General features: G+C 47.1%; 1 pseudogene; it reads right to left on the minus strand.

Moving 5' to 3' along the window:
* Window positions 1-357: 357 nt before the first annotated feature.
* LOC146866302 (protein KTI12 homolog) overlaps window positions 358-23,243 on the minus strand; it is a 39,515-nt pseudogene continuing 16,629 nt past the window's right edge.

Genomic DNA, 23,243 nt, shown 5'->3' on the forward strand with positions numbered 1-23,243 from the left:
GAAGCATTGAGCATTTTGTCTGCCGCCTGAAAATGCCTCTGCTTCCGTAAAGGTCTATGAGTAAAATACAGTCACACGATCTTTTTTTATTTATTTTAAATCACCCTCTTTATAATTTCAGATTGTTAGCATGTATGGTCGAAGCCACAGTGAGGATGTCAAATAATTAGATCCTGTGCGGTGCTTACTATCGGCTCATCGTTGTGCCAGCAGGGGTAGGTGAAGAATGAGGGGCCTCTTCTGCTCCTTATTCTATTCTCCTGGTTTTTTTGGCCTAGGCTTCGTACGCCAGCAGTTCTCCCATCTCTCTTATCTCCACCATATATTTCCAACAAGCCCGTTATTTTCGGTCGGTCTTCAGAGCCTACTACGCAAATTAATAGATCTATTCCCCTGGACAGAAAGGGCTTTCCTGTGGAAAATGGCATCACGCATGCCTTCAGATGGCAGCATGCAATTTTCTGCACAATAAATAGAGGAATATCCCAGCAGTTCCTTGAATCGGGGACTTCGGAACGCTATACAAGTGCATCAAATACTTCCTGCATTACTGGTTTTAAGGCTCTCTGGTGCTATTTCACACACAGCTGACTTCAGGGGCTTTTAAGCAGTGAGAAATCTGTGTATGTTTTATCAGAGAAGTACATCTGATATCTGTAACCCATTATGTAATTGAGGGCGTCCAGTGTCACCAGAACCTCCTTGTTCAGCTTCCCTTCAACTTCAGCTCGCAGGGCTCCTCTGACTTCGAACTCTTTCCGATAATTTGCATACACAGCATTCCTGTCCACTCTCAAGGACTCGTAACGTACGACATGCACCTTCCCTGACCCCGCTCACGTAGGCCTCTACCCAGAGGCGCAACTAGAGCCACATTTCGAGGGGGGGCTGAGAAACAATTTCGGGGGGGGCTGAACTTTAAGCAATAGGCAGAGCGGAGCTGCAGGGGCTCTTCGGAGGGGTGAAACAACAGCGAGGCCTGATTAACATGCAAATGGTCCTTTAAAGACCTGTGAAGTGCTCGGGTGCGGCTGCTTTTTTGCCCGGGAAGGTGTCTCATACCGGGCTGCCACACACGACGGGGGGGGGGGGGGCTGAAGCCCTGTCAATCCAATGGGTGTTGCGCGCCTGCCTCTACCACTGCAGGGGAATCTGCCCAGCACCACTAGTGGCGTATCTTTATTGTTTAACAATGAGCGCACGTTCTGCAACTTTTAGCACCCGAAAGCATAACTAATATGGGAGCCGGCATCGCTAATTGGCATCCTTGAAGTGTGACCTCTCGGATTGGCAGTGAGCACAAAGTTTCTCACAGCTGCAGCCCCGCTTAGCTTGGTTACCGTAATTACCTAAAAAAAGGCGCATTTACAAAGATTTCCGATTCCGATCTGAAATAACTGGTTTGCGATTATATTAGATGCACAAGGGTTAAAGAGAATGTCTACTTGTCCGGAGGACTAAGTAGACAATAAAACTTCTTGTCCGCAACAAAAATCCTCATGTCCAGGGCGTCGGGCGATACAAATTCCCCACCCCTGTGTATATCATTTTGAAAATGTTTCAGTTTTGGTGTGCGAGGTTGAGGTTTAAGGCCAGAGCTGCTGACTTTCGAGCTGAGAATGCAGGTTCGAGCTTCACCTCGGCTCTTCATCCTGCGGTTCAAAATGTAAATATGCCCTTGTGTGGTGGAACTCATGTAAAGCACTACAAGTTTGCGCTGTGTAAAATGAAATACAAGTTTGTTTCAAATTACATCAAAAGCAGGGATGGCTGCAGATGTAAGTTTTTCTTTCACCCTGAGGGTAAAAATGGAGAGTCCGATACCAAACAGTTTAGGCAACTGCTTTTAAGAACTGTTGGTGCTGAGCACCGGCCAGACCCAGCCCTCTTCTTTCAAGGCCCCTACTGTGCAGTGCAGCCAACGATGAGAGAGTGGCCTTAACTGGCAAGAGCATCACCGTCTGTCATTTGCTCTTTCACAGTAGGGCCCTAGTGACATCTGTCAGGCCCCTAAGCTGCCAGATGCCAGTGAAGAAAGAGTAGTGTTGCTTAGCAGGGGTTAGTATAGCTTTCTGTGCAAAGAGAAGGGGCCAGCAAAGATCTACTGCTCGGCAGTGTGCATGGCTCCGAATCTGGCTCTGATCCCGTGGCCTGCAGCCAGTGAAGCCCTTTGTGTTGCTGAGGAAGCAGCGGCAGAGTTAGGGTGGATGGCCCTGCCAGCTCTCCTGGCATTCACTGAGGCCTGAGCGCCTTAGGTAAGTGAAGCAGCAGCCTATCTGGGCGGTAAAGAGGTGATGCTTGCCTTCAATGGGTGGGCAGTGGGGTGGTACCTGCCTGAGGTGCTCTTGAAGGGGTTGATGTCTGCCATGGGGGATGCCAGACTGCATTGAAGTCTGAGGGAGAAGGCAGCCTTAATGTGGAGCTTAGAAGGGGCGATGGCATTGCCCCTCGATAGCTCATGCCTCTCCATTGTGATGAGGGAACTTCTAAAAGGCTGAATCTGTTTTTGAGAGTCAGTTAGCAGATCTTAGTAGGTTATTTCAAAGAAGCTTAATGTGGAAACATTCCAGCCCTGGATAATCCCTGAAATATGTTGTTGTGATATAACTATTTCAAACCCCCCTCTTCTGTAACTACTCCTGCAAAACATGTCACAATGATTTTATGGCACGACACGGAGGCCATATTATGCAAATCTCCTTTATTACCAAAGCTCAGCAGCAACAATTGAAGAACATAGAACTTCAATGAACATTCTAAAGAAGTATAAAGTCCCTCCGTGACCAGCCATCTTCCTTCTTTGTTGCTGCTGCTCAGAAAGATAAGTACTGCTCTCAGTTTATACCTTATTTTTAATGTGTTTGTAGTACTTAATTGATTGGACTGTTGTCTATGCCTGTGTGTCTATGCTCAATACTTCATACTCTGTATACCTTTTGATTGGGCTTATTATAATGCCCTTCTTTTTTCTCAGTACTTGATACCCTGTATAGTGTATACCTTTTGATTGGGCTTACTCTAATGCCCTTCACTTTCTCCCCTGGGGCTTTTTTTCCCCCCACCTTCCTGAACTCTTCCTTTTCCCCTCCGGTCCCATTCTGGACCGGATTTACTCATTTTCCCTATGTATTTACTTTCTACTAATGAACTCGCTCACGTGCGCTGCATTTATTTAAATAGAGATCACGCGCTTACTCGCGTTCGCTACACCCTTACCGCCTCTCTCTTCCCGACACTTGGGCACACACAATGCATTCTTCCTGGCTCCCTTGACTGGCGAAGACTCCCCTGTTATCGGAAGCACCGCAATTTTGTGCATTTTTTCCTCCCCGGCTTCCTCGACGCCTTTACTCGCGTCCGAGGCAGGCCGGGCTTAGAGGCAAACACCTTAGGAGGGGCCACGCTCGCTACTGCGTGCGTGGCGGCCATTTTAGGAGTTTGGGACACTTCTGTTTTTTTCCTAAAAGGCATCCATTTTACTACTTTGGGCTAAACTTGGATATCCCTTAAATAATCTGACAGTTAATAAACTGCCACTCTTTTTCTGATCAGCTGTCAGGACGCTTTTACCGATCAGCAGTCACGACGCTCACAGCTTCGGTAGGATTTCAACAAAATCGTTTCTTCATCCAACTTAAAAAAAAAAAAGGGGTATACCTTGAACCTTAACCCAGTACAAAATTATTTAATTTACATAATCCATCTATAATGTCTGCCCCCCAAATGAATATCGATGACAGACTAGAGGACCTAATCAACAAGGCTGTTGAGAAGGTACTTGGCTCAATTGACAATAAAATTAATGAAAAATTAGAATCCTTCTCTCTCATCACCCCCCGCCCTTCCACTAGTACCCAGAAAGAAGCAGCAGTTAAGGCTCCTAAAAAGAGGATGCTTGGAGACAAACAACCAATAGCCACCAAAAGGCCCAAAACCTCCGCTCCTCCTCCCATAAGACTGGTGCCTCGTGCACCCCATGTGGGCATGATCTAGGCCCTGAGCTTCCTATTAATATTGAATCCGAGGACAACTCCGACACGGAAAGTGACCTCTCATGTTCTTCGGATTTTAACACTGACGTGGAAGAGGCACCAAGGGGGACGGGAAGCTCTGAATAGGCTTCAAAGGCCTCACAACCTAACATGGGACTCTTGGACCCATTTGGTGACTTGATGTTTGACCCCTTACTAATAAAACACCCTTTATCCCCAGAATGGACCCCTTCCCAACATGTGGCGGACTACCACACCTTCTGGCTGAGGAAGGAAATCCCTTAAGAGGTCAGGTCCAGATTACGTTCAGAATGCCCGAGGCCCTCCCTCCCCAATAAAATAGCTGGAACGCCAGAACTAGACCCCAAAGTTGTGGCCTTTATAGCTAAGACATCCAGGGACCCCAGAAAGGGCATAGATAAGGGACTGAAATCATCCCAAGATCGCCTTAATGACACCATTGGCCCCCTTACAAAAATATTTGAAATGGCCGAATCGGCCTATCTGGGAGACTCCCCAGTCGATCCCAAAGAACTCAGGGAATGGGTCCAGTGGGCCATATGCCTTATCGGAAATGCAAACACTGCTCTCTCCACAGAGAGAAGGAAGGGAGTTTTATTCAAAATAGACCCCAAACGTATCGAATTGGCCAAAAGCGACCCAGGCCCTAACTCTCAAGGCTTCCTCTTTGGTGAGGACTTCATTAAAGACATGGCTAAGTACGTTGGTGCTGAGCACCGGCCAGACCCAGCCCTCCTCTTTCAAGGCCCCTACTGTGCAGTGCAGCCAACGATGAGAGAGTGGCCTTAACTGGCAAGAGCATCACCGTCTGTCATTTGCTCTTTCACAGTAGGGCCCTAGTGACATCTGTCAGGCCCCTAAGCTGCCAGATGCCAGTGAAGAAAGAGTAGTGTTGCTTAGCAGGGGTTAGTATAGCTTTCTGTGCAAAGAGAAGGGGCCAGCAAAGATCTACTGCTCGGCAGTGTGCGTGGCTCCGAATCTGGCTCTGATCCCGTGGCCTGCAGCCAGTGAAGCCCTTTGTGTTGCTGAGGGAGCAGCGGCAGAGTTAGGGTGGATGGTCCTGCCAGCTCTCCTGGCATTCACTGAGGCCTGAGCGCCTTAGGTAAGTGAAGCAGCAGCCTATCTGGGCGGTAAAGAGGTGATGCTTGCCTTCAATGGGTGGGCAGTGGGGTGGTACCTGCCTGAGGTGCTCTTGAAGGGGGTGATGTCTGCCATGGGGGATGCCAGACTGCATTGAAGTCTGAGGGAGAAGGCAGCCTTAATGTGGAGCTTAGAAGGGGCGATGGCATTGCCCCTCGATAGCTCATGCCTCTCCATTGTAATGAGGGAACTTCTAAAAGGCTGAATCTGTTTTTGAGAGTCAGTTAGCAGATCTTAGCAGGTTATTTCAAAGAAGCTTAATGTGGAAACATTCCAGCCCTGGATAATCCCTGAAATATGTTGTTGTGATATAACTATTTCAAACCCCCCTCTTCTGTAACTACTCCTGCAAAACATGTCACAATGATTTTATGGCACGACACGGAGGCCATATTATGCAAATCTCATTTATTGCCAAAGCTCAGCAGCAACAATTGAAGAACATAGAACTTCAATGAACATTCTAAAGAAGTATAAAGTCCCTTCGTGACCAGCCATCTTCCTTCTTTGTTGCTGATGCTCAGAAAGATAAGTACTGCTCTCAGTTTATACCTTATTTTTAATGTGTTTGTAGTACTTAATTGATTGGACTGTTGTCTATGCCTGTGTGTCTATGCTCAATACTTCATACTCTGTATACCTTTTGATTGGGCTTATTATAATGCCCTTCTTTTTTCTCAGTATTTGATACCCTGTATAGTGTATACCTTTTGATTGGGCTTACTCTAATGCCCTTCACTTTCTCCCCTGGGGCTTTTTTTCCCCCCACCTTCCTGAACTCTTCCTTTTCCCCTCCGGTCCCATTCTGGACCGGATTTACTCATTTTCCCTATGTATTTACTTTCTACTAATGAACTCGCTCACGTGCGCTGCATTTATTTAAATAGAGATCACACGCTCACTCGCGTTCGCTACACCCTTACCGCCTCTCTCTTGCCGACACTTGGGCACACACAATGCATTCTTCCTGGCTCCCTTGACTGGCGAAGACTCCCCTGTTATAGGAAGCACTGCAATTTTGTGCATTTTTTCCTCCCCGGCCTCCTCGACGCCTTTACTCGCGTCCGAGGCAGGCCGGGCTTAAAGGCAAACACCTTAGGAGGGGCCACGCTCGCTACTGCGTGCGTGGCGGCCATTTTAGGAGTTTGGGACACTTCTGTTTTTTTCCTAAAAGGCATCCATTTTACTACTTTGAGCTAAACTTGGATATCCCTTAAATAATCTGACAGTTAATAAACTGCCACTCTTTTACTGATCAGCTGTCAGGACGCTTTTACCGATCAGCAGTCACGACGCTCACAGCTTCGGTAGGATTTCAACAAAATCGTTTCTTCATCCAACTTAAAAAAAAAAAAGGGGTATACCTTGAAACTTAACCCAGTACAAAATTATTTAATTTAAATAATCCATCTATAATGTCTGCCCCCCAAATGAATATCGATGACAGACTAGAGGACCTAATCAACAAGGCTGTTGAGAAGGTACTTGGCTCAATTGACAATAAAATTAATGAAAAATTAGAATCCTTCTCTCTCATCACCCCCCGCCCTTCCACTAGTACCCAGAAAGATGCAGCAGTTAAGGCTCCTAAAAAGAGGACGCTTGGAGACAAACAACCAACAGCCACCAAAAGGCCCAAAACCTCCGCTCCTCCTCCCATAAGGCTGGTGCCTCGTGCACCCCATGTGGGCATGATCTAGGCCCTGAGCTTCCTATTAATATTGAATCCGAGGACAACTCCGACACGGAAAGTGACCTCTCATATTCTTCTGATTTTAACACTGACGTGGGAGAGGCACCAAGGGGGACGGGAAGCTCTGAATAGGCTTCAAAGGCCTCACAACCTAACATGGGACTCTTGGACCCATTTGGTGACTTGATGTTTGACCCCTTACTAATAAAACACCCTTTATCCCCAGAATGGACCCCTTCCCAACATGTGGCGGACTACCACACCTTCTGGCTGAGGAAGGAAATCCCTCAAGAGGTCAGGTCCAGATTACGTTCAGAATGCCCGAGGCCCTCCCTCCCCAATAAAATAGCTGGAACGCCAGAACTAGACCCCAAAGTTGTGGCCTTTATAGCTAAGACATCCAGGGACCCCAGAAAGGGCATAGATAAGGGACTGAAATCATCCCAAGATCGCCTTAATGACACCATTGGCCCCCTTACAAAAATATTTGAAATGGCCGAATCGGCCTATCTGGGAGACTCCCCAGTCGATCCCAAAGAACTCAGGGAATGGGTCCAGTGGGCCATATGCCTTATCGGAAATGCAAACACTGCTCTCTCCACAGAGAGAAGGAAGGGAGTTTTATTCAAAATAGACCCCAAACGTATCGAATTGGCCAAAAACGACCCAGGCCCTAACTCTCAAGGCTTCCTCTTTGGTGAGGACTTCATTAAAGACATGGCTAAGTACGTTGGTGCTGAGCACCGGCCAGACCCAGCCCTCTTCTTTCAAGGCCCCTACTGTGCAGTGCAGCCAACGATGAGAGAGTGGCCTTAACTGGCAAGAGCATCACTGTCTGTCATTTGCTCTTTTACAGTAGGGCCCTAGTGACATCTGTCAGGCCCCTAAGCTGCCAGATGCCAGTGAAGAAAGAGTAGTGTTGCTTAGCAGGGGTTAGTATAGCTTTCTGTGCAAAGAGAAGGGGCCAGCAAAGATCTACTGCTCGGCAGTGTGCGTGGCTCCGAATCTGGCTCTGATCCCGTGGCCTGCAGCCAGTGAAGCCCTTTGTGTTGCTGAGGGAGCAGCGGCAGAGTTAGGGTGGATGGCCCTGCCAGCTCTCCTGGCATTCACTGAGGCCTGAGCGCCTTAGGTAAGTGAAGCAGCAGCCTATCTGGGCGGTAAAGAGGTGATGCTTGCCTTCAATGGGTGGGCAGTGGGGTGGTACCTGCCTGAGGTGCTCTTGAAGGGGGTGATGTCTGCCATGGGGGATGCCAGACTGCATTGAAGTCTGAGGGAGAAGGCAGCCTTAATGTGGAGCTTAGAAGGGGCGATGGCATTGCCCCTCGATAGCTCATGCCTCTCCATTGTAATGAGGGAACTTCTAAAAGGCTGAATCTGTTTTTGAGAGTCAGTTAGCAGATCTTAGTAGGTTATTTCAAAGATGCTTAATGTGGAAACATTCCAGCCCTGGATAATCCCTGAAATATGTTGTTGTGATATAACTATTTCAAACCCCCCTCTTCTGTAACTACTCCTGCAAAACATGTCACAATGATTTTATGGCACGACACGGAGGCCATATTATGCAAATCTCCTTTATTGCCAAAGCTCAGCAGCAACAATTGAAGAACATAGAACTTCAATGAACATTCTAAAGAAGTATAAAGTCCCTTCGTGACCAGCCATCTTCCTTCTTTGTTGCTGATGCTCAGAAAGATAAGTACTGCTCTCAGTTTATACCTTATTTTTAATGTGTTTGTAGTACTTAATTGATTGGACTGTTGTCTATGCCTGTGTGTCTATGCTCAATACTTCATACTCTGTATACCTTTTGATTGGGCTTATTATAATGCCCTTCTTTTTTCTCAGTACTTGATACCCTGTATAGCGTATACCTTTTGATTGGGCTTACTCTAATGCCCTTCACTTTCTCCCCTGGGGCTTTTTTCCCCCCCCCACCTTCCTGAACACTTCCTTTTCCCCTCCGGTCCCATTCTGGACCGGATTTACTCATTTTCCCTATGTATTTACTTTCTACTAATGAACTCGCTCACGTGCGCTGCATTTATTTATATAGAGATCACGCGCTTACTCGCGTTCGCTACACCCTTACCGCCTCTCTCTTCCCGACACTTGGGCACACACAATGCATTCTTCCTGGCTCCCTTGACTGGCGAAGACTCCCCTGTTATCGGAAGCACCGCAATTTTGTCTATTTTTTCCTCCCCGGCCTCCTCGACGCCTTTACTCGCGTCCGAGGCAGGCCGGGCTTAGAGGCAAACACCTTAGGAGGGGCCACGCTCGCTACTGCGTGCGTGGCGGCCATTTTAGGAGTTTAGGACACTTCTGTTTTTTTCCTAAAAGGCATCCATTTTACTACTTTGGGCTAAACTTGGATATCCCTTAAATAATCTGACAGTTAATAAACTGCCACTCTTTTACTGATCAGCTGTCAGGACGCTTTTACCGATCAGCAGTCACGACGCTCACAGCTTCGGTAGGATTTCAACAAAATCGTTTCTTCATCCAACTTAAAAAAAAAAAAAAGGGGTTTACCTTGAACCTTAACCCAGTACAAAATTATTTAATTTACATAATCCATCTATAATGTCTGCCCCCCAAATGAATATCGATGACAGACTGGAGGACCTAATCAACAAGGCTGTTGAGAAGGTACTTGGCTCAATTGACAATAAAATTAATGAAAAATTAGAATCCTTCTCTCTCATCACCCCCCGCCCTTCCACTAGTACCCAGAAAGAAAGCAGCAGTTAAGGCTCCTAAAAAGAGGACGCTTGGAGACAAACAACCAATAGCCACCAAAAGGCCCAAAACCTCCGCTCCTCCTCCCATAAGGCTGGTGCCTCGTGCACCCCATGTGGGCATGATCTAGGCCCTGAGCTTCCTATTAATATTGAATCCGAGGACAACTCCGACACGGAAAGTGACCTCTCATATTCTTCTGATTTTAACACTGACGTGGGAGAGGCACCAAGGGGGACGGGAAGCTCTGAATAGGCTTCAAAGGCCTCACAACCTAACATGGGACTCTTGGACCCATTTGGTGACTTGATGTTTGACCCCTTACTAATAAAACACCCTTTATCCCCAGAATGGACCCCTTCCCAACATGTGGCGGACTACCACACCTTCTGGCTGAGGAAGGAAATCCCTCAAGAGGTCAGGTCCAGATTACGTTCAGAATGCCCGAGGCCCTCCCTCCCCAATAAAATAGCTGGAACGCCAGAACTAGACCCCAAAGTTGTGGCCTTTATAGCTAAGACATCCAGGGACCCCAGAAAGGGCATAGATAAGGGACTGAAATCATCCCAAGATCGCCTTAATGACACCATTGGCCCCCTTACAAAAATATTTGAAATGGCCGAATCGGCCTATCTGGGAGACTCCCCAGTCGATCCCAAAGAACTCAGGGAATGGGTCCAGTGGGCCATATGCCTTATCGGAAATGCAAACACTGCTCTCTCCACAGAGAGAAGGAAGGGAGTTTTATTCAAAATAGACCCCAAACGTATCGAATTGGCCAAAAACGACCCAGGCCCTAACTCTCAAGGCTTCCTCTTTGGTGAGGACTTCATTAAAGACATGGCTAAGTACGTTGGTGCTGAGCACCGGCCAGACCCAGCCCTCTTCTTTCAAGGCCCCTACTGTGCAGTGCAGCCAACGATGAGAGAGTGGCCTTAACTGGCAAGAGCATCACTGTCTGTCATTTGCTCTTTTACAGTAGGGCCCTAGTGACATCTGTCAGGCCCCTAAGCTGCCAGATGCCAGTGAAGAAAGAGTAGTGTTGCTTAGCAGGGGTTAGTATAGCTTTCTGTGCAAAGAGAAGGGGCCAGCAAAGATCTACTGCTCGGCAGTGTGCGTGGCTCCGAATCTGGCTCTGATCCCGTGGCCTGCAGCCAGTGAAGCCCTTTGTGTTGCTGAGGGAGCAGCGGCAGAGTTAGGGTGGATGGCCCTGCCAGCTCTCCTGGCATTCACTGAGGCCTGAGCGCCTTAGGTAAGTGAAGCAGCAGCCTATCTGGGCGGTAAAGAGGTGATGCTTGCCTTCAATGGGTGGGCAGTGGGGTGGTACCTGCCTGAGGTGCTCTTGAAGGGGGTGATGTCTGCCATGGGGGATGCCAGACTGCATTGAAGTCTGAGGGAGAAGGCAGCCTTAATGTGGAGCTTAGAAGGGGCGATGGCATTGCCCCTCGATAGCTCATGCCTCTCCATTGTAATGAGGGAACTTCTAAAAGGCTGAATCTGTTTTTGAGAGTCAGTTAGCAGATCTTAGTAGGTTATTTCAAAGATGCTTAATGTGGAAACATTCCAGCCCTGGATAATCCCTGAAATATGTTGTTGTGATATAACTATTTCAAACCCCCCTCTTCTGTAACTACTCCTGCAAAACATGTCACAATGATTTTATGGCACGACACGGAGGCCATATTATGCAAATCTCCTTTATTGCCAAAGCTCAGCAGCAACAATTGAAGAACATAGAACTTCAATGAACATTCTAAAGAAGTATAAAGTCCCTTCGTGACCAGCCATCTTCCTTCTTTGTTGCTGATGCTCAGAAAGATAAGTACTGCTCTCAGTTTATACCTTATTTTTAATGTGTTTGTAGTACTTAATTGATTGGACTGTTGTCTATGCCTGTGTGTCTATGCTCAATACTTCATACTCTGTATACCTTTTGATTGGGCTTATTATAATGCCCTTCTTTTTTCTCAGTACTTGATACCCTGTATAGTGTATACCTTTTGATTGGGCTTACTCTAATGCCCTTCACTTTCTCCCCTGGGGCTTTTTTCCCCCCCCCACCTTCCTGAACACTTCCTTTTCCCCTCCGGTCCCATTCTGGACCGGATTTACTCATTTTCCCTATGTATTTACTTTCTACTAATGAACTCGCTCACGTGCGCTGCATTTATTTATATAGAGATCACGCGCTTACTCGCGTTCGCTACACCCTTACCGCCTCTCTCTTCCCGACACTTGGGCACACACAATGCATTCTTCCTGGCTCCCTTGACTGGCGAAGACTCCCCTGTTATCGGAAGCACCGCAATTTTGTCTATTTTTTCCTCCCCGGCCTCCTCGACGCCTTTACTCGCGTCCGAGGCAGGCCGGGCTTAGAGGCAAACACCTTAGGAGGGGCCACGCTCGCTACTGCGTGCGTGGCGGCCATTTTAGGAGTTTAGGACACTTCTGTTTTTTTCCTAAAAGGCATCCATTTTACTACTTTGGGCTAAACTTGGATATCCCTTAAATAATCTGACAGTTAATAAACTGCCACTCTTTTACTGATCAGCTGTCAGGACGCTTTTACCGATCAGCAGTCACGACGCTCACAGCTTCGGTAGGATTTCAACAAAATCGTTTCTTCATCCAACTTAAAAAAAAAAAAAAGGGGTTTACCTTGAACCTTAACCCAGTACAAAATTATTTAATTTACATAATCCATCTATAATGTCTGCCCCCCAAATGAATATCGATGACAGACTGGAGGACCTAATCAACAAGGCTGTTGAGAAGGTACTTGGCTCAATTGACAATAAAATTAATGAAAAATTAGAATCCTTCTCTCTCATCACCCCCCGCCCTTCCACTAGTACCCAGAAAGAAAGCAGCAGTTAAGGCTCCTAAAAAGAGGACGCTTGGAGACAAACAACCAATAGCCACCAAAAGGCCCAAAACCTCCGCTCCTCCTCCCATAAGGCTGGTGCCTCGTGCACCCCATGTGGGCATGATCTAGGCCCTGAGCTTCCTATTAATATTGAATCCGAGGACAACTCCGACACTGAAAGTGACCTCTCATGTTCTTTTGATTTTAACACTGACGTGGGAGAGGCACCAAGGGGGACGGGAAGCTCTGAATAGGCTTCAAAGGCCTCACAACCTAACATGGGACTCTTGGACCCATTTGGTGACTTGATGTTTGACCCCTTACTAATAAAACACCCTTTATCCCCAGAATGGACCCCTTCCCAACATGTGGCGGACTACCACACCTTCTGGCTGAGGAAGGAAATCCCTCAAGAGGTCAGGTCCAGATTACGTTCAGAATGCCCGAGGCCCTCCCTCCCCAATAAAATAGCTGGAACGCCAGAACTAGACCCCAAAGTTGTGGCCTTTATAGCTAAGACATCCAGGGACCCCAGAAAGGGCATAGATAAGGGACTGGAATCATCCCAGGATCGCCTTAATGACACCATTGGCCCCCTTACAAAAATATTTGAAATGGCCGAATCGGCCTATCTGGGAGACTCCCCAGTCGATCCCAAAGAACTCAGGGAATGGGTCCAGTGGGCCATATGCCTTATCGGAAATGCAAACACTGCTCTCTCCACAGAGAGAAGGAAGGGAGTTTTATTCAAAATAGACCCCACACGTATCGAATTGGCCAAAAACGACCCAGGCCCTAACTCTCAAGGCTTCCTCTTTGGTGAGGACTTCATTAAAGACATGGCTAAGTACGTTGGTGCTCTTAACTCTATTCAAAAATCCCAAAAGGATATAAAAAAGCTATTTCAAGATCGGGTTTTCACCCGGGCTGGGAGAATACGGGGTCGTTTCCCCGGCCGAGGAAATTCCAATTCAAGACCCTTCATGTCCTGTGGCGGCAGATATAACAGCAACATCGGCACTCAACAGTTCTATCCACAGAGGCAAAGGAGCCGCAGACGTCCCTTCAGAGGTGAACGAAGACAACGCTCCTTCTCATCAGGTAGGAATCTTGAGAGACCTTTCAGATACCACTCCAAAGGTGGGAGGGAGGTTACGTCAATTCGCAGGGAATTGGAACTTAGTAACCAAAGACCCTTGGGTCTTAGACACAGTGAGAGGTTAAAAGATAGATTTCACAGATACCCCTTTCCAGACAAGACATCCGCGAGATATTACCCTCTCTCAAAAGGACAGGCTTGTGGTCTCCCAAGAGGTGCAAGACTTATTAAAGAAAGGTGCCATTGTCGAAGGCAATTACCTAGGCTTTCTCAGCAATATCTTTTTAGTAGAAAAGAAAAACAAGGAACAGAGACCAGTCATAAACTTAAAAGATTTAAACCAGTGGGTAGTATACCAACACTTCAAAATGGAGGGGACACACCTCCTGAGGGACATTTTACGGAAGGGGGACTGGTTAACCCGACTAGATCTAAAAGACGCATATCTAACAATCCCTATCTGGGGACCTCACAAGAAGTTCCTTCAATTCACCTGGGAAGGGAAACTATTCCAGTTTTGCAGCCTCCCCTTCGGGCTGTCATCTGCCCCTTGGTGCTTCACCAAGGTACTCCGACCTGTCACCGCCTGGCTCACACAGAGGGGAGTGAGACTGATCATATACCTCGACAACATCCTAATAATGGCACAATCAAAAGAGACCGTATCACTTCACACAGACCTTACGATTCACCTCTTACAACATCTGGGCTTCATTATAAACACAAAGAAATCTTGTGAAATCCTAAGTCAACAGACACAGTTTCTGGGTTTCCTAGTAGACACCGTGAAGGCAGAATTAAGACTCCTGACAGAGAAAGTAAGGAAAGTGAGGAAGGAACTCAGAAAGTTACTCGGACTAGAGTCCTTCCCCTTAAGGATCCTAGCAAGGATCCTGGGCCTTCTTTCATCGACAATTCAAGCAATCTTCCCAGGTCCATTACATTTTCGAGCACTTCAGAGATTGAAGGCCAGATCCCTGAGATCGACTCGCTCCTACTCCCATCTGATCTCTCTCGACCAGGACTCGAGGACCAAAATCCTCTGGTGGTTGAAGAATGTAGAGGCATGGAATGGCAGAGCCATTTTTGGGGAGAAACCGGATCTAATAATAGAGTAAGACACGAGTTTGGAAGGATGGGGAGCCAGATGTGGGAACTCATCAACAGGGAGTCGTTGGACTCATCAAGAGAAGAGGTTGCATATCAACTGCTTAGAATTTTTAGCAGGTTCATTGGCGATTCGTTGTTTCACCCAGAATTCTGCGAAATGCTGTGTAACGTTACGGATGGACAATGCCTCCGCAGTACGGTATGTCAGCAAACTAGGGGGTCCTCACTCCAAGGGTTTATCGGACCTAGCGAAAGGTTTCTGGGACTACTGTTTGAACAAAGGAATGTCGGTTATAGCGGAACATATTCTTGGGTTGAACAATGGTGTTGCAGACTGGTTCTCAAGGAATTTCAAGGACTCCAGCAACTGGAGACTAGACAGACAGATTTTCTTAATCATCCAGTCCAAATGGGGTCCCTTCCGGACAGACCTGTTTGCAGACCGTCTGAATACTCAATTGAAGAATTTCTTCAGTTGGAGACCGGACCCTCCGGCTCAGAAAGTGGATGCCTTCCTCCAAGATTGGTGGGGTCTGGCCCCTTATGCCTTCCCGCCTTTTGCATTGCTTCCCCGTCTACTTCTTTATGCTCGACGTTACAGAGAGAGCATGGTTCCCGAAAATTCTAGAAATGAGTATAGACTTTCCCATTCTGATCCCTTCTTTCAGAGAGGTACTCCTAGGTCCAGAGGGAGACACTCATCCCCTGGTAGAGCAGGGTCTCCTGGTGCTGACGGCATGGAAGATTTCAGGAGACAGTGGCGAATCCCAGGGCTTTAGTCAAACGCTTTCACACTCATTTCTGAGTCGTGGGCACCCGGTACAAGGAAAGCTTATCGACTGACATGGAACAAATGGGTTCGCTGGTGCTTTCAACGACGTTATGATCCTGTTTCAACTGATTTAGTTCACGTTGTCAACTACCTTTCAGATCTTTTTACATCTGGTTTATCTTATAGAACCGTTAATGTTTACAGATCTGCGATTTCTGCTGGCCATTCTTTAATTAACGGAATCTCTGTTGGACATAGCTAATTAACTAAGAAAATAATGAGAAGCATGAGACTTCTCAACCCTCCTTCTGCTAAATACACCGCCATGTGGGATGTTACTCTTATACTTAGAACTCTATCTTCTTGGGGACACAATTCTTCTCTCTCCCTTAAACGCATCTCATACAAACTTACCATTTTACTATGTCTAGTATCTTTTAGAAGAACCTCAGATGTTAAAGCGTTAGATTTTTCTAGCAGGGCCTTCCAACCTGAAGGAGTTTGCTTTTACCTCAAGAAGAGAACCAAGACAATGTCTTCCTCTATCTTTTATCCCTTTTTTCCTCAGAATAAAAGATTCTGCGTAGTTAGGTGTCTGAAAGAGTACGAGAAAAGAACTGAATCTCTGAGAATGAATGAACACCAACTACTCATTTCCTATAGATCCCCTCATAAAGGAGTTTCTTCTCCAACCCTGGCAAGATGGGTGAAAGATGTTATGCATGAAAGCGGAGTGGATGTATCTGTTTTTGGAGCCCATTCCCTTAGAGGTGCTTCAGCTTCCAATGCATTTTTTATGGGAGGGGGACTTCAAGATATCCTTAGGGCAACAGACTGGTCAAGTGATAGTATGTTTAAGGCTTGTTATTTTAGACCAATCCCTAATGCGATTGATAATGTTCTTAATGCACTTTGAACTTGCATAATATGGCCTCCGTGTCGTGCCATAAAATTTAGATTTTTCACAGCCTGCTGGGCAGAAAATCTGGATTTTATTAAGGACACAGAGGCTAATATTATCCCACCACTATTAATTTATCCCTCCCAATGTGGATACAAAATTATTATGAAACGTTATTCTTTTCTTTCAGAATGAAAAACTTATTTTCCTTCGGACCACTCTTTGGAGAGCTATCTTCAATCGTATTCCTGTTTCTACATGTTGATCTTTCCTCGCAGTTTTAACAAAGAAGGAAGATGGCTGGTCACAAAGGTACTTTATACTTCTTTAGAATGTTCATTTAAGTTCTATGTTCTTCAATTGTTGCTGCTGAGCTGTGGCAATAAAGGAGATTAGCATAATATTAGCCTCCGAGTCCTTGATAAAATCCAGATTTTCTGCCCAGCAGGCTGTGAAAAATCTAAATTATGCATAACTCCCTAACAGTCTTTCTTACTGTGCCACAGCATGCCTGTAATTTACTGTTAGTTCCTCTGATGGCCCATGGGTTCATGGAGGTAGCTGGGGCAGGGTGAGGTGATCGTTTGCGATGGCTGTTTTAAGGGGTAATACCTGAGTGCTGAATGGAGGGTATAGTCATGGCCACTGGAATTATGTGATTTTTGCCACCAGAGTGTCTTGTATATATAAATATTGCTAGCAGTCCTAATTAAGAGCCCTATTGAACAGTCCATGTTCTACATATTCTTTCCAGACCTATCTATCCACAAGAGCTGTCCATCCACATCGCCCTCCACCTCAAACACATTCAACCTTTGAGCAAATCCTTAACTTATAAAACCCCAACTAACCTTGAATTCCCTAACCTTCATCTTCACTCTTTGCTAGCACACATACGACCGACTAGACTTCAGGGCCAGATCCCACTCTGTCATTTTTCCAACGGGCTGCTGGGGAGGGGGCTTGCTGCTTTTAGAACTGGTTGACTGTCATGGCCCAACCGCCCCCTCATGTTCTATTTTAGTCTTGGGCCCCCTGCAGAGTAGGACTGGGTTGAACATTTTTCCAGAGCTGCCTTTGGTATCCAGTTCTGGTCCTGCTAGACTTCACAAAACCAGACTCACCTCGCACCTACCCAGCCCGCCAATACTGTCATCAAGAGACAACTCCTGAAAATTGATTCCTACCAACTACCACAATTTATGGGAGGGGCGATTGAGATGCGTCTACCGATGCCCTCGGGCAAGTCAAAAGAGAAAACTTTCCCTTCAAGTCTACCTGACAGACTAAAGGGCCAATCCGGGATCAACCTGGCCTTCACAGTCTTGGACCGAACCATGTGCATCAAAAGCCAAGGGTAAGATCGCAGTTGGCCTTACTTAGGGCTTTAAGTGGGATAAAAAACATTGGGGCGTTCCTCATAAGGGGCATGGCCGATGTAATGAAGGGTGTGGCTTAAAACACTTAAGCTAAAAATCTGAACTTAGTGTAGTGTGCTGCCCCGAATGGTATTTTGATGATTCTGTCCATTCATCCAGATATATAACACAAGTAACATTACACCTAGAACAAGACAGGACTATTGGCTTTCTGAATGCTTGTACATTGCTTAAGATAAATAAGCAATATCTATAACTTTGTTGTATATCATTTTGAATATGTTTCAGTTTTTGTGCATGGGGTTGAGGTGTAAGGCCATAGCTTCTCACTTTCGAGCTGAGAAAGCAGGTTCGAGCCTCACCTCAGCTCAACATCCTGTGGTTCAAAACGTAAATATGCCCATGTGTGGTGGAGCTCATGCAAAGCGCTACGAGTTTGCGCTGTATAAAACTGGAAAACAGGGTTCATTGACATCAAAAGAAGTGATGGCTGCAGATTTACGTTTTTCTTTTCACCCTGAGGATAAAAATGGAGAGCCCGATACGGACCAGTTTCAGCACCTCCTTTTAAAAACTGTCGGTGCTGAGTACTGGCCAGACCCGGCCCACCTAAAGCCCTGCCCTTACTCTTCTTCCAAGGCGCTTCCGGTGCAGTGCAGACGAGGATGAAAGAGTGGCTTTAACTGGTAAGAGCATCACTGTCTGTCATTTGCTCTATCACAATAGGGCCCTAGTGACATCAGTCTGGCCCCTATGCTGCCAGATGCTTGAGCCAGTGATGAAAGTGTAGTGTGGCTTAGCAAGTGTTAGTCTAGCTTTCTGTGCCAGGGGAGGGGCCAGTAAAGATCTACTGCTCGACAGTGTGTGTGGCTCTGATCTTGTGGCCAGCAGCCAGTGAAGCCCTTTGTGTTGCTGAAGGAGCATCGCCAGAGTGACCTTAGGGTGACTGGCCCTGCCACCACCCCTGACAGTCACTGCGCCTTTAGGTAAGTGAAGCAGCAGCCTGTCTGGGCGGTGAAGAGGTTATGCATGCCTGGAAAGGGTGGGGAGTGGGGTGGTACCTGTCTGAGGTGCTCTTCAGGAGGGTTATGTCTGGCATGGGGGATTTGGGGGCTATCGCCCGCCTTGAAGTCTGAGGGAGAAGGCTGCCTTCATGTGGAGTTTGGAAGGGGCGATGGCATTGCCCCTCGTTAACTCATGCCTCTCCAGTGTAACTAGGGAACTTCTAAAAGGCTGAGTCTGTTTCTGAGAGTCAGTTAGCAGATCTTAGTAGGTTATTTCAAAAAAGTGGAAACATTCTATCCCTGGATAATCCCTGAAATATGTTGTTGTTCCCTGTAATTATTTTCCTCTGTGTGCGGCTGAGTAAGGTCTCTGTGCGCTGCAGCCAAGGCTATGTGCGCCAAGAACCCGACCGCTCGTGTAGACCAGGGTTTTGAGTGGGATGAAAAAACTAGGGGGTCTCTCAAAGGGGCGTAACCAATGCAATTAAGGGCATGGCTTCAAAGCAATTAAGCTAAAAATATGTGCATCGCATAGTGTGACACCCGACTGATATTTTGCTGCGTCTGTAATTGCATCCAGATGTATAATACAAGTAACATTACACCTACAAGAAGCCAGGACTATTGGCTTTGTCAATGATTGTTTTTTGCATCAAGTTGTATATGATATTGAAAATGCTTCTGCTCTTGTGGTAGAGGTAGAGGCTTAATGCTCGAGCTGTCGATTTAGGAGATGGATTTTGAGTCTTGGGTCAGCTTAACATCCTGTGATTCTGGGCAAATCAATTAATCTCCCCATGCATACCAAAAAAAATAATAATAATAAATCATGTAAAGCGCTCCAATACTTTTGGTTTGAGTTCGCACTATATAAAAACTTGCTGCATTTCTTTTCTAAATGCAGGGTTGATGCATTTTTTGAAAGAATTTACACCTGCACTTGATAGGGTGGGATAGCTTTGCTCAAAGTTTGTGAAAAACCCATAGGCATTTTAAGCCTGGGACAGCCTTTCCCTGTCCACGGGCAAAAATATACTCTCCCGGAAAGAGAGTGAGTGTATGTAGCTTTGATAATATCAAGCATAGATTTACACTCCTAAATCAAAAGAATATTCCCACCTAAATTCACCTTAGGCATGCAAAGAATTTGTGAATCAGGCCCTAAGATTCTCCTTCTAAGGAAACCCACAAAGTTATCACACTGATTCTTGGGCGTGAGAAGCCACTACCTACATAAACAGATTTTAGGTGTGATAGCCCTTATCGTGAACTGAGAAACTTCACACACTGCCCGATGGTAAAATACCACTAAATCTTCTGGACAAAACATCTGAGCTACGTTATGCACCATTATACCAAACTTTGTCCAACGCTGAATTTATTTAAACTCAGAATCAATAGTCTCCAACTGGGGTGTTAGGCCCTAAAAGGCCACAGGGAGAAACACAGAATTCGTTTAGTCATGAGCAAGAACTCACAGAAAATTGAATAGAAAAAGTGAATACCAACTTCAACAGGTCGGATCCAGATTCAAGGATGTGTGTATGTTTGTAACGTGAAGCAACCTAGGAGGAAGGGCGGGGCTATAGGAGCAGTGACCAAAAGGAAGAGAGTGCGAGAAGGACTGGGAAGGGTAGGAGTGTGAAAGGGAATGAATTGTGAGAGTGAGGAAGGGAGTGAAGGCTGGAAGGGAATAAAGGGTGGAAGGGAATGAAGGGTGGAAGGGAATAAAGGGTGGGAGTGAGGAAAGGAATAAAGATTGGGAGTGAGGAAAGGAATGAAGGGTGGGATAGAGGAAAGGAATAAAGGGTGTCAACAGAAGAGCGTGACAAAGGAATACATGACGGAAAGTTGGAAAGTGGTGGACAAGGGTAAAAACTGAAGTACAGGAGAAAGGAAGTTGCAGAAGAGAAAAAGAAAGTGGGAGAAGAGAAGGTAAACAGTTGGAGACATGATGGCAAAGGGAAGAGACAGAGGCAACAAAAGGGAATGTAAGTAGTTGACCTCTTCACCTGTTTCTGCGACTGTGATGCTTTGGAAGTGGTCCACTGTTGGCTCTGAATGAGGCCAACACCCTTTCCAAGGAATGTGTCAGATGGGATAGAGGCGCGCACACAAGTAGCCCCCAGTTTGTCAGGCCGCAACATGATGAGGGGCATGGTGAAACACCTTCTTCCGCTCCCCCCACCCCCTGTCCGGTTCGTGTATAATCACTCCGATATTTACTCTGCCCCAAAGCCACACTCCTAGCAACTGAGCTCCCTCAGTTTCAGATAAACAGAAACAGATGATATTTCTACCAAGCGCTGCAGGGGTGACCGGGCTAGGTTTCTCTCTGTGTTGCATTAAAAGGAATTGTTATTTAAGTGAAAATGCTCCCCGCTCAGAGTCTGATTCTGGGTTTCCATCGGCGTAAACAAAAGTCAAGTGCATAATAAGTATAAACAACCGCAATGGACCGCACTCCGCTAGCTCCTCCTCCGGGTCGCCCCAAGGGAAGCTGGTACATGAAGTTCTTGAGTGCTTCACCCCAGTGGGTGCAAGTAAGTACTTGTTAAACTGATGATCTCTGATGGAGTTCTTGAGTGGTTCACCCCAGTGGGTGCAAGTAAGTACTTGTTGAACTGATGATCTCTAGACCCGATACATGTCCCGGGTTTTAAAATATCGCCCGAGACATGGCTCGGGTTTCGGGATAACTTCCCTCCTCAGTAGAGAAAATAGTTAGGGGTGGAAGAGAGGGCCGCCAAACAACCGTCAAGGGCCTCAGTGCCCGCACAGGCATGCAGGTGCGTCGTCCAGGAGCTCGTCAGCCCAAAGCTCGAAGGAGCCATCTTTATAAACAACCGCAATGGACCGCACTCCGCTAGCTCCTCCTCCGGGTCGCCCCAAGGGAAGCTGGTACATGAAGTTCTTGAGTGCTTCACCCCAGTGGGTGCAAGTAAGTACTTGTTAAACTGATGATCTCTGATGGAGTTCTTGAGTGGTTCACCCCAGTGGGTGCAAGTAAGTACTTGTTGAACTGATGATCTCTAGACCCGATACATGTCCCGGGTTTTAAAATATCGCCCGAGACATGGCTCGGGTTTCGGGATAACTTCCCTCCTCAGTAGAGAAAATAGTTAGGGGTGGAGGAGAGGGCCGCCAAACAACCGTCAAGGGCCTCAGTGCCCGCACAGGCATGCAGGTGCGTCGTTCAGGAGCTCGTCAGCCCAAAGCTCGAAGGAGCCATCTTTATAAACAACCGCAATGGACCGCACTCCGCTAGCTCCTCCTCCGGGTCGCCCCAAGGGAAGCTGGTACATGAAGTTCTTGAGTGCTTCACCCCAGTGGGTGCAAGTAAGTACTTGTTAAACTGATGATCTCTGATGGAGTTCTTGAGTGGTACACCCCGGTGTGTGCAAGTAAGTACTTGTTGAACTGATGCTCTCTAGACCCGATACATGTCCCGGGTTTTAAAATATCGCCCGAGACATGGCTCGGGGTTTCGGGATAACTTCCCTCCTCAGTAGAGAAAATAGTTAGGGGTGGAAGAGAGGGCCGCCAAACAACCGTCAAGGGCCTCAGTGCCCGCACAGGCATGCAGGTGCGTCGTCCAAGAGCTCGTCAGCCCAAAGCTCGAAGGAGCCATCTTTATAAACAACCGCAATGGACCGCACTCCGCTAGCTCCTCCTCCGGGTCGCCCCAAGGGAAGCTGGTACATGAAGTTCTTGAGTGCTTCACCCCAGTGGGTGCAAGTAAGTACTTGTTAAACTGATGATCTCTGATGGAGTTCTTGAGTGGTTCACCCCAGTGGGTGCAAGTAAGTACTTGTTAAACTGATGATCTCTAGACCCAATACATGTCCCGGGTTTTAAAATATCGCCCGAGACATGGCTCGGGTTTCGGGATAACTTCCCTCCTCAGTAGAGAAAATAGTTAGGGGTGGAAGAGAGGGCCGCCAAACAACCGTCAAGGGCCTCAGTGCCCGCACAGGCATGCAGGTGCGTCGTCCAGGAGCTCGTCAGCCCAAAGCTCGAAGGAGCCATCTTTATAAACAACCGCAATGGACCGCACTCCGCTAGCTCCTCCTCCGGGTCGCCCCAAGGGAAGCTGGTACATGAAGTTCTTGAGTGCTTCACCCCAGTGGGTGCAAGTAAGTACTTGTTAAACTGATGATCTCTGATGGAGTTCTTGAGTGGTTCACCCCAGTGGGTGCAAGTAAGTACTTGTTGAACTGATGATCTCTAGACCCGATACATGTCCCGGGTTTTAAAATATCGCCCGAGACATGGCTCGGGTTTCGGGATAACTTCCCTCCTCAGTACAGAAAATAGTTAGGGGTGGAAGAGAGGGCCGCCAAACAACCGTCAAGGGCCTCAGTGCCCGCACAGGCATGCAGGTGCGTCGTCCAGGAGCTCGTCAGCCCAAAGCTCGAAGGAGCCATCTTTATAAACAACCGCAATGGACGCACTCCGCTAGCTCCTCCTCCGGGTCGCCCCAAGGGAAGCTGGTACATGAAGTTCTTGAGTGCTTCACCCCAG

This window comes from Triturus cristatus, chromosome 2_1 (genome assembly GCF_964204655.1).
Source record: "Triturus cristatus chromosome 2_1, aTriCri1.1, whole genome shotgun sequence".
In the NCBI taxonomy this organism is placed as follows: domain Eukaryota; kingdom Metazoa; phylum Chordata; class Amphibia; order Caudata; family Salamandridae; genus Triturus; species Triturus cristatus.